Source organism: Bombina bombina, chromosome 5 (genome assembly GCF_027579735.1).
Source record: "Bombina bombina isolate aBomBom1 chromosome 5, aBomBom1.pri, whole genome shotgun sequence".
In the NCBI taxonomy this organism is placed as follows: Eukaryota; Metazoa; Chordata; class Amphibia; order Anura; family Bombinatoridae; genus Bombina; species Bombina bombina.
Window position 1 is genome coordinate 461,868,541 of NC_069503.1, and position 10,126 is coordinate 461,878,666.

Here is a 10,126-nt window from a genome sequence, read left to right on the forward strand (position 1 = left end):
TGTATGCTTTATGAACAATTTCGAGAAGGTTGCATACAGGAGCCTCAGAAAATAAACATTGCTGCCATTTCAGATGCTTGTATGCGGAAATGAGAATATCTCTTTAAGGATTTGTCAATCAACTTCTGACCAATCAACTTGAAGCATTTAGTCACATCTCTCCAGGCCTTGAAAAAGCCCTCTAGGGTGAAATGTGTTGGTTGTGGAGATATACAAATATTGCTCACAACAGCACATACTCTGTGTCCTGGTAAGCATCAATTAGGAATTACAAATTGGGTGAAGGCTAGAATCCGAGTAGTTATGAGCCTCTAACATCAATAGGAGAGAACCGGAGCGGTTACTAACTGTGCTATTTGCCGCAAACCCTAACCTCTACCTTTGTAACATACAGAGACGGTTTAGGGAAAGGAAAGCCCCGTTTGAATCTGAGTGACGTGGGAGGCGGAGTTCACACCTAGTGGCTTTGTTTCAGGATCATTCTATACCCATGAAGACAAGCTAAGTCCTTTGCTAATATCCTATCTCTCATTACGGGAGCTGTTCGACAGCTCCACTCTGAGCTTATAACTGTTTCTATCTGGGACATTTGTAATATTTGGTGCTCACACACTGCTTTTATACGTATTTTAATGGTGCCATTGATACCCAGTTGCTTTATTTTAAATGTTTAGTATACAAAAGTACATTTATACTCTTCTTGTAAACGCTACTATATATTTTTAAATGTGCACATCGAATATGTATTTTATCCTTTGTGGGAATAAATTAACAGACTAATGGTTTAACACACTTATGCTGTTCTGAAATCTAGAGTCCACAATATACCTTTGCTATTAGAAATATTAGTCTTTATTATCTATTTTTTGAACTACTATTTTTCAATTATTACTTTTCCCACTCCAGCATTATAAATGCTCTGGTATAATTCCTACACTTTAAAGGGACAGTCTACACCATAATTTGTATTGTTTAAAAAGATAGATAATCCCTTTATTACCCATTCCACTAATTTTGCATAACCAACAAAGTAATATTAATATACTTTTTACCTCTGTGATTACCTTGTATCTAAGCCTCTGCAGACTGCCCCCTTCTCAGTTCTTTTGACAGACTTGCATTTTAGCCAAACAGTGCTGACTCTTAGGTAACTTAAAGGGCATGAGCACAATGTTATATATATATATATGGCACACATAAACTAGCGCCTTCTAGTTGTGAAAAAATTGTGAAAATGCATTCAGATAAGAGGCGGCCTTTAAGTTCTAAGAAATTAGCATATGAGCCTACCAAGGTTTAGCTTTTAACTATGAATACCAAGAGAACAAAGCACAATTGATGATAAAAGTAAATTGGAAAGTTATTTAAAATTGCATGCCCTATCTGAATCATGAAAGTTTATTTTTGACTAGACTGTACCTTTAATATAGCTAATGCTTATATCCATGAAGTTGGACTTTGCAGATGAAACGCGTAGGAAAGATTAGCATTGATTTGGAGAGCGGCACTGTAATGGACATTGTATCACACACTCTATTGTGGAGGTGTGCTTCCTCTAGGAACACTTTGCTCTTTTTTATCAGACTAACAGCAATTGATATCCAGGAGAGGATAACGGTTAACCAAGGTTACAAATACTTTCAGATGTGCTTGTTTTTAATTCCCCTGTAAGTGCAATTATTAGTAGGGCTACTATTGTGTATTAAAAATGTTTCACCTTGAATCGAGTTGCGCTATGTTTTTTGTTTGCTTTTGATACGCTCTGACGGATGATATTGAATGATCCATTTTAACAGAAAGCAGCAACATTGGTACTTTGGTAGAAGCCTGCTCGCTTGTTTGTACCATTATTGAAAAAGACTTTAAGGAGCAATAGGATTTACACTGTTATTTCCTACTTGGTCTTTGGAATATCCACCTTACCACACAAGTACTGTACTCTTAAGCAGTGGAGGCACCTCCATAGGAGCACAGCCGCACGTTAAGCCCCAAAGGAAAAAGAAAAAAAAGAAAGAAAATAATTTTTTTGGCTGAATACATATAATTTCTCCAATAGCCCCCTATTGAAAAAATTATATTTATTCAGCCAAAAAATGTTCCAGCCTAGACTGTCCAGTTTCATTAAAAAAAAAATACTTTTATATACCTCTATACCTCTTTACTGCACGTGCGGTAGAGAGGTATAGTCTGCCATAGACCTTTGCACAATTTTTCTATGTGCCTGCTGCGCTACCCTTAACAGAACCTATACCTTTCTTAATCGCACAATGTTCAGTGTGCGAGTTGGGCCATTTCTATGGGCGGGCAGCAGGGGGAGCACTTTTTTAAAATTGTCTTTTTTTTTGCTGGCTGCGATGATCAACTGCACAAGCCAGGAATAGGAAGCAAGTTACAGGAGTGCTGCTCAGGGCACATCCAGTAGCCAGTGGGTGTTCTGGGGATACTAAGCCCGAGCTGCACGAATATCTAGTGTCCCACTGCATAAGAGCTGCATGACCCAGGGACGGTGGTGTCACAGCATTGAGAAGGTAATACCTTACTGTATCGGTCATTATAGGCTCTAACTGTCTCCACCATGACACCATCCATGATCACAGCAAGCAAGGAAAAAGCAAATTGGCAGCAACGGGACTCCTCTTTCTGCAGCCAGCTTGCAGTTGTGACTCGTGGGCTCCATAAAGAGGTATTTTTCTAAAGCAGACAGACAGGCAAATCAGGCTTTATTAGCTCAATAGTTCACTGTGATTTATTTTCTGAGTGAACTATTGAGCTAATAAAGCCTGATTTGCCTGTCTGCTTTAGAAAAAAATACCTCTTTTTATGGAGCCCACGAGTCACAACATATAGAGAACTGCAAGCTGGCTGCAGAAAGAGGAGCCCGTTGCTGCCAATTTGCTTTTTCCTTGCTTGCTAATTTCTCTTAAAATGCCTGTGTGTTTAGTAGTAATAAATAACTGGCTTAGATAGCTGGCTGTTTGTTTTTTTGTTTGATTTGATTAGCAGCCGTAACCTTTTTCCTTCCTCCTTCCCCAGGGAAAGGAGACATTACATAGTGTGAATGGCAGCGGCATGTGTTGTGCTGCTGGAACTGTGCATCTGTGCTGATAAGCTTTGTATTCATTAAGCCAGGTAGTTTAAGCTGCAAAGTTATATTCAAGACCAACATTTACATTTAATGACAAGCAGCTAGTGTGCCTAAGGGGGGCAATTTACCTGTTGCTAAGCTAAGGACTCTACTTTGATTGTGTGTGTCTATATATATATATATATATATATATATATATATATATATATATATATATAGATATCAAAATAACAAGAGTATTGCATTGAGCAATGATACTTTTTTTATTGGACTAACTATACATTTATAAGATGACAAGCTTTCGGAAGAGTTCCTTCCTTTATCAAGTCTGAAGCAATACTAACCAATTCAATGGAATTTACAGATTGTATCTTAAAACACAGAATAGCTAAGAAGACAGTGCAGGAAGAGGAGGAGGTGTTGTAAAAATCATGAGGGGGGCTTAGGTAACAGACAGACAGTGTCCAGTGTAGGAGAACAGACAGGGGAAATATATAGCTTTACATAGAGCATATACTGACATAAAGTTATATATCAACATTGAATCAATATCTATAGAGATGTGAAATTGTATATACAGGGGGAATACAAAAGTTAAGAAAAGACAAAAGTGTGGACATAGGCTTACCTGTGTACCTATGTATAAAGAATGTGGAATATACAATGTAATTGACTAAATGAAAGTACATTACAAAAAATTTTGATAATGTGTTAAGAATCCAGAGTCCACATTTAGTCCAGAACTATTGTTCACATTTAGTCCAGAACCTGTTTAATTCTGGACTAAATGTGGACTCTGGATTCTTAACACATTATCAAAATTTTTTGTAATGTACTTTCATTTAGTCAATTACATTGTATATTCCACATTCTTTATACATAGGTACACAGGTAAGCCTATGTCCACACTTTTGTCTTTTCTTAACTTTTGTATTCCCCCTGTATATACAATTTCACATCTCTATAGATATTGATTCAATGTTGATATATAACTTTATGTCAGTATATGCTCTATGTAAAGCTATATATATATATATATATAAGCACAGGGGGTATATACACATATTAACACATAAATATATATGTATATAAGTGCAGGGGGTATATACACATATTAACACATAAATATATATATATATATATATATGCACAGGGGGTATATACACATATTAACACATAAATATATATATATATATATATATAAGCGCAGGGGGTATATACACATATTAACACATAAATATATATGTATACATATTAACACATAAATATATATATATATATATATAAGCGCAGGGGGTATATACACATATTAACACATAAATATATATGTATATAAGCATATACATATATATTTACAGTAAAAACACAGTGTCCATAGACTTATCAGTGCTGTTTTTTTTCTACCACCCCACATCCCCTCACTTTAACCCTTTATAACTGCTTTGTGCAGTTATAATTTTTTTTTTTTTAATAAAGATGCTTATATTTTTTTATTTTAAGAAAAGGATATTCAGATCCAAAAAGTGCAGATTAAGGGGCATATTTATCAAGTTCCGTATGGAGCTTGCAGCCCCGTGTTTCTGGTGAGCCTTCAGGCTCGCCAGAAACACAAGTTATGAAGCAGTGGTCTAAAGACCACTGCTCCGTAACCTGTCTGCCTGCTCTGAAGAGGCAGACCTAACTCGACCTGATCCGATCTAATACGATCGGGTTAATTGACACCCCCTGCTAGCGGCTGATTGGCCGCAAATCTGCAGGGGGCGGCATTGCACCAGCAGTTCACAGGAACTGCTGGTGCAATGATAAATGCTGACAGCGTACACTGTCTTTATTTTGCAATGTGTGGCGGACATGATCCGCAATATCGGATCATACTCTAATTTAAATGTAATAGGTATATCTAACTTGTTGAGGTTACTAACCCTTGATTCTAAAACATGCCATTTCATCAAGCATGTAACCTAAGGGACATTTTGGTTGAGGCTGACCCTGCAAGATGCTATCAGAAAACCGCATGGCTTAAGTCAATAATCAATGTGGTGATTGCATAACCTGCAACAGCATGGTTAGAGGGTCCTCTTTTCAACATCCGCACCAAGACAAATGCTTCAAGATCCACCATAGGCCACGTGTAACCAAGTGTGCTATACTCAACATGAATTATGAATATTTTATATTCCAATGTACTTCACATAGAAGAAAATGTATATATCCGATTATTCTTTTGCAAAATATATATAAAAATCTATCTATCTATCTATCTATCTATCTATCTATCTATGTGTGTGTATATATATATATATATATATATATATATATATATATATATAGGTATAGGTACTGTATATACAGATATATACAGGAATATATATTAAAAAATTCATAATAATTTTCCCCTATGTGAAGAACATTGCAATGTAAAATATTTACAGTAAAAACAAACTAAAACACATTATTGAAATTGAAATTGATTAAAAATTATTTTTATGGTTTTGAGGTATTTGAGTGCAATAATAGAGTAGATATATATTTATTTTAGATAGTGTATATATGAATGTACAGTACATGTATTTTTTTGTTTTTTTATTATTAGTTGTTTGTAGAGCACCAACAGATTCTGCAGTGCTAAAAACATGGGTCTAATTTGCAAATTATTAATTTTGGGAGACAACGGGATAGAGGGCCCTGCCAGAAGTTTCACTGTTGTAAATCAGGTCTCATGAAGGTGATCTACAAAGCAGCTAGGCTCGTAGGCTTACATGCTAAGGGGGTTCAAGGGGATAACTAAGAAGCGTGTCAGAGGAGTATGCCGGGGCTGAGGATGAGTGCATGACTTTTGAGCTATGGTAGGAGGTGCCAAATTCTCAAGGACCTCTGTAAAAGTGGAATTATAGTGACAGATAGATTGGTCAGGGCAGGAAAAGGAGATGGAAGAGAGCAGAGGTTTGAGAGTGTTTGAAATATGTTGCAGATCAAGTGATTTCTGTGGAGTTTGGTATGAGGGTTAGAAGAAGGGAGGGCAGTATGAAGTGCTGTGATGTTACAAGTGAGGAGATGATGGTCAGAAAGAGGGAATTTGTGAAGTTTGAGAGAGTGCATTGATAGCTTAAAATCAGATCAAGGCAGCATCCATCTTTTTGAGTGGGAAAGTCAGACCATAGAGACAGACCGTAAGAGGAAGTAAGCTGGAGAAGATTTTTTTGAAGCAGGGTCAGAGGGATAGTTGACATTGAGGTTTAAATCCCCAAGAATGATGGCAGGGATATCTGAGGAGAGGAAATAAAGTAGCCAGGATGCAAAATAATAAAAAAATTTAGTTGAGGAGCCAGGGGGGCAATATATATTTGCAACACATAGAGAGAGAGGAGTGAGTAAGCAAATCATGTTGGTTTTCAAAGAAAGAAAATGTGAGGGAAAAGATGGGTTGTATTTGTTGAAGGGTTCAAAGTGAGGGAAGTAAAATACCAACACCACCTCCTTGCCTTTTTTCAGGCCTTGGGGTGTGTATTTTAATAATATTTTTATGTTGTGTTTAGTGCAATTTAAATTTTGTCCCATTCCTTTACGCAAGGTTTTCAATCATGCTAAACCACTTGTAATCAATCCTAAAGTGTTTATAGGTGCTAAGAATATGAATAATTAGCTTTCACTAGGGCAAAGTTAAAGAAATAGAAAAAAAAACATGAAGAAGAAACTCTTAAGGGCTTTACTAATTGATTTAAAAACGGTTGTCAAATACTCCTCATCAAAAGCATAGGGTTATGGTGGGGGTGATTAATGGACTTGAATAGGCTTGAATTTGAACCCCCAGCCATAACCAAATTGCTAACCATTGGGCAGAAATTTGAGTACATTGGAATCTAAGCCACAGCTGGTGTAGTACATATTTCTCTAGAAACACCTAAGAGGTACATAATCTGTGCTCATTGGTGTGGGTGGACAAAGATGTTCTGATTTTATTATTTTTTACAAAACACAAATTAGCATTTCATTTCTCTTTGTGATTTACATTTTCAGGGTATACTTTCTGGAGTGTCCTTTCTTTTGGCAACGTTTTTGCTGTAAATTATTGACATGTTTTACAAGTAATACAAGTTTGACATATTTTCTTTTTTTTTCCAATGCTATAATTTATTATTGATATCACCCATCCTTCTCCTTGTAGTTTTGGTAGGTATCAAAATATTATTTCCTTATATCCATGGAATGTCACAGGTAGATGTTTATTCATATCAGCATTAGGAATAGATGAACCTGATATAGTTTTAGGTGTCTATAGATAATGACTCTTCCTGTTGAAACTATTGCTAAGTGAGCTGTCATTGATACCATTAGGGTCAGTTGGTCTAGCTCCATTCCAAATGATTCTGTGACTTTAGGTCCTTTAGGCAAGATGATCCCTACTTCCTGGCCAGATAAAAAGAATAACAATTTGAAGTCCAAAACATATATTCATATACATTTAAAAATAATGTTTTTTTTGTTGTTGTTTTTTTATTGCTTAACAGATTTACTATTAGTGTAGGGTTTTGTTAGCTACACATGCACTCCTGTCTGGGATTCACCTGGCTGTTGCCCATTCCTCTATTTTGCAATACTGTGAGAAACCACATCTGGTGAATGCCTATATTTGTAAGCCAAGAAAGAAGGACATTAAACCTTTCTTGTGATAATTTAATTTTCATAGATCATTTTCACAGTAGCATTTGTCTATTACTGCCTTGTTATGTTTATTAATGCTATTTCCTGTGGGGTCACTTAAACACAAGTGTGCTCTTTGAAACCAATAATCACTTCAGAATCACCTAATTCATCGATATGAAATTCAAGTTGATACCAGTATAATATGTACATGTATGCTGTATGGTACTACAAATGAAATTGCTGGAAACTACTTCATTATCTTACCTATGAGTAGGCATAACTTGGTAAATTAACATGCATCAAATATAGTTCAATTTGTTGCCCAATATGAGAAATATTACGTATGAATTGTATATTTAAAAGGACATTGTATTCATTTTATTTTTTTCTGGTATCTAAAAGATGGGATTTTAATATGTATTATATATATTTTTTTTTATCAGAATTTTATCGGCATGTCCTTGTGAATTAATAATTCTCTGAGAACTGTCCCTATCCAAAACTGAACAATGGATATTGCTTACAACGTATGTTTAAATGAGTACTTCCTGAAAATTTCAATTTAAACTTAAATAGATTTCGATTATCATTTTGATGGCAACAAATGTAACATATTTAGATGTTGTTGGTAGAATTTTTCTTGCCTACAATGTCCCTTTAAAGTGTGTTTCATCTTCCTATATACAGTAATATCCAGTGTCATTACTTGACTGCAGTTTTGGGAGTTTGAGTTGGCAAAGAATAAGCAACACATGGAATATCTAGTAGCAAAATTATAATATTAAAATAAATTAATTAAGCAATTTATAGAGCAGTTTTAAATCTGACAGTAACAAAGATGTCACCAGATTCCATTTTCCAGTGCCTTGTATAAATCAAGTCCTTCCTGCTTTTTCAAATGGTTTATGATCAGTTCAAGAAGATGATTTAATAATGGCTGCAAGCTGCTCTGTTTTTGTAGCTGTCTTTTTCCAAACCGGCCAATTGGTCGAACTCCACGGCCCACATACCAGTAGGGGTCAATCTCAGGACCTGTAATGGTAAAAACCTATAGGTTAAAAACACAGTATGGTTTATAGTTACAGAAGCAACAAACTGTAATGTTCTATTGGTCATTACAGGCTACATATCAAACTGAGAAGTAAACTAAATTATCCTAGTTAAAGGGACATGAAAGTCATGAATAATCTTTCATAATTTAGACAGAGTGTGCAGTTTTACAAACTTTCAAATTTATGTTTATTATCAAATTTAGTTCATTCTCTTGGTGTCCTTTGGTGACGACGTATCCTGAGCACTATATGGAAGCAAAATTTGTAATATTTTTTTAAATACTATTGCCCACTCCTTCCAGATAATTCAACAAGTTGGAGGAAGTGGATATGGAGGATGCTGCAACGCTCAAGCCTTTTGTTAACTACATGAAACATTAATTAATAAGTGCACATCTTTACCTTTTTGTTATCGTTTTCTTTTTACAGGTGCCATTGAGATGAAAATACAAATGAAAAAGCAAAGTCATATCCAAACGACATTTGACTTATCAAACATTAAAACAACTAAAATAGATCATTAGAGCATCAGAAGAGTCAAATTCAAAAACAGAATGCAGAAATCTCAGAGCATGATGACAGACCACCTGAAACATCTAAGGGTTAATTACAAGACCCTGAAGAAAAGATTAGTATTCACATAAGTCACAAGACACGATACACTTGTTTGATAAATGTATAGCTTCAGACGCTCCTTAAAATCATACCTATTCAGAGCGGCTTACCATCTCTCCTCCATCTCTTATCCTAACCAAAATAATTCTTGAACTGCCTGACTCACTGCTGCAACTACAACCGATGTGACAAGCTGCCCCTAACCTTATGTCTCTGCACCCTAAACCTGCAGACTGTGAGCTCTCCGCCTGTACCAGATTTGTTTAGTTTTGTTATGTTTTGTATTTTTTTTAAATCCTTGACATTGAATATCCCTATCATTGTACCCAGCGCTACGGAATTTTGCGACGCTATACAAATAAATTGTAACAATAATAATAATGTAATGCTCAAGAAATATATATATATACTGTATATAGAAGATACCATGTGATAGGAGTACAATTTTATAATAGAGGTTAACTGAACATTGTTAAAAATGGCATGAGCTATTTGGTCCTTGAAATTTTAATTTTGACCATCACATCCCTTTAAGGTGCTTCAAAATACAGTAAAATAAAAGTTTCATAAGTAATTCAATCTACACTTTTACCTAATTCTGCTTTTCTCCACATTAAGGTTATAGTCTCATTTTTTAGAGCCACTTTTAAAATTATTTTTCTAGAAAATTCCTATAGGTATTAATAGTGAATTTTGGTTAAAAAAAAAAAAAACACTAGATAAGCTTTGC

The 10,126-nt window shown here is 35.2% G+C and overlaps 1 long non-coding RNA gene across 1 annotated transcript; it reads left to right on the plus strand.

Moving 5' to 3' along the window:
* Positions 1 to 2,391: 2,391 nt before the first annotated feature.
* On the plus strand, positions 2,392 to 9,782 carry LOC128659382 (uncharacterized). The gene is made up of 2 exons (XR_008402356.1): positions 2,392 to 2,528; positions 9,211 to 9,782. It is a non-coding gene; the product is annotated as an uncharacterized LOC128659382 (long non-coding RNA).
* Positions 9,783 to 10,126: the final 344 nt, after the last annotated feature.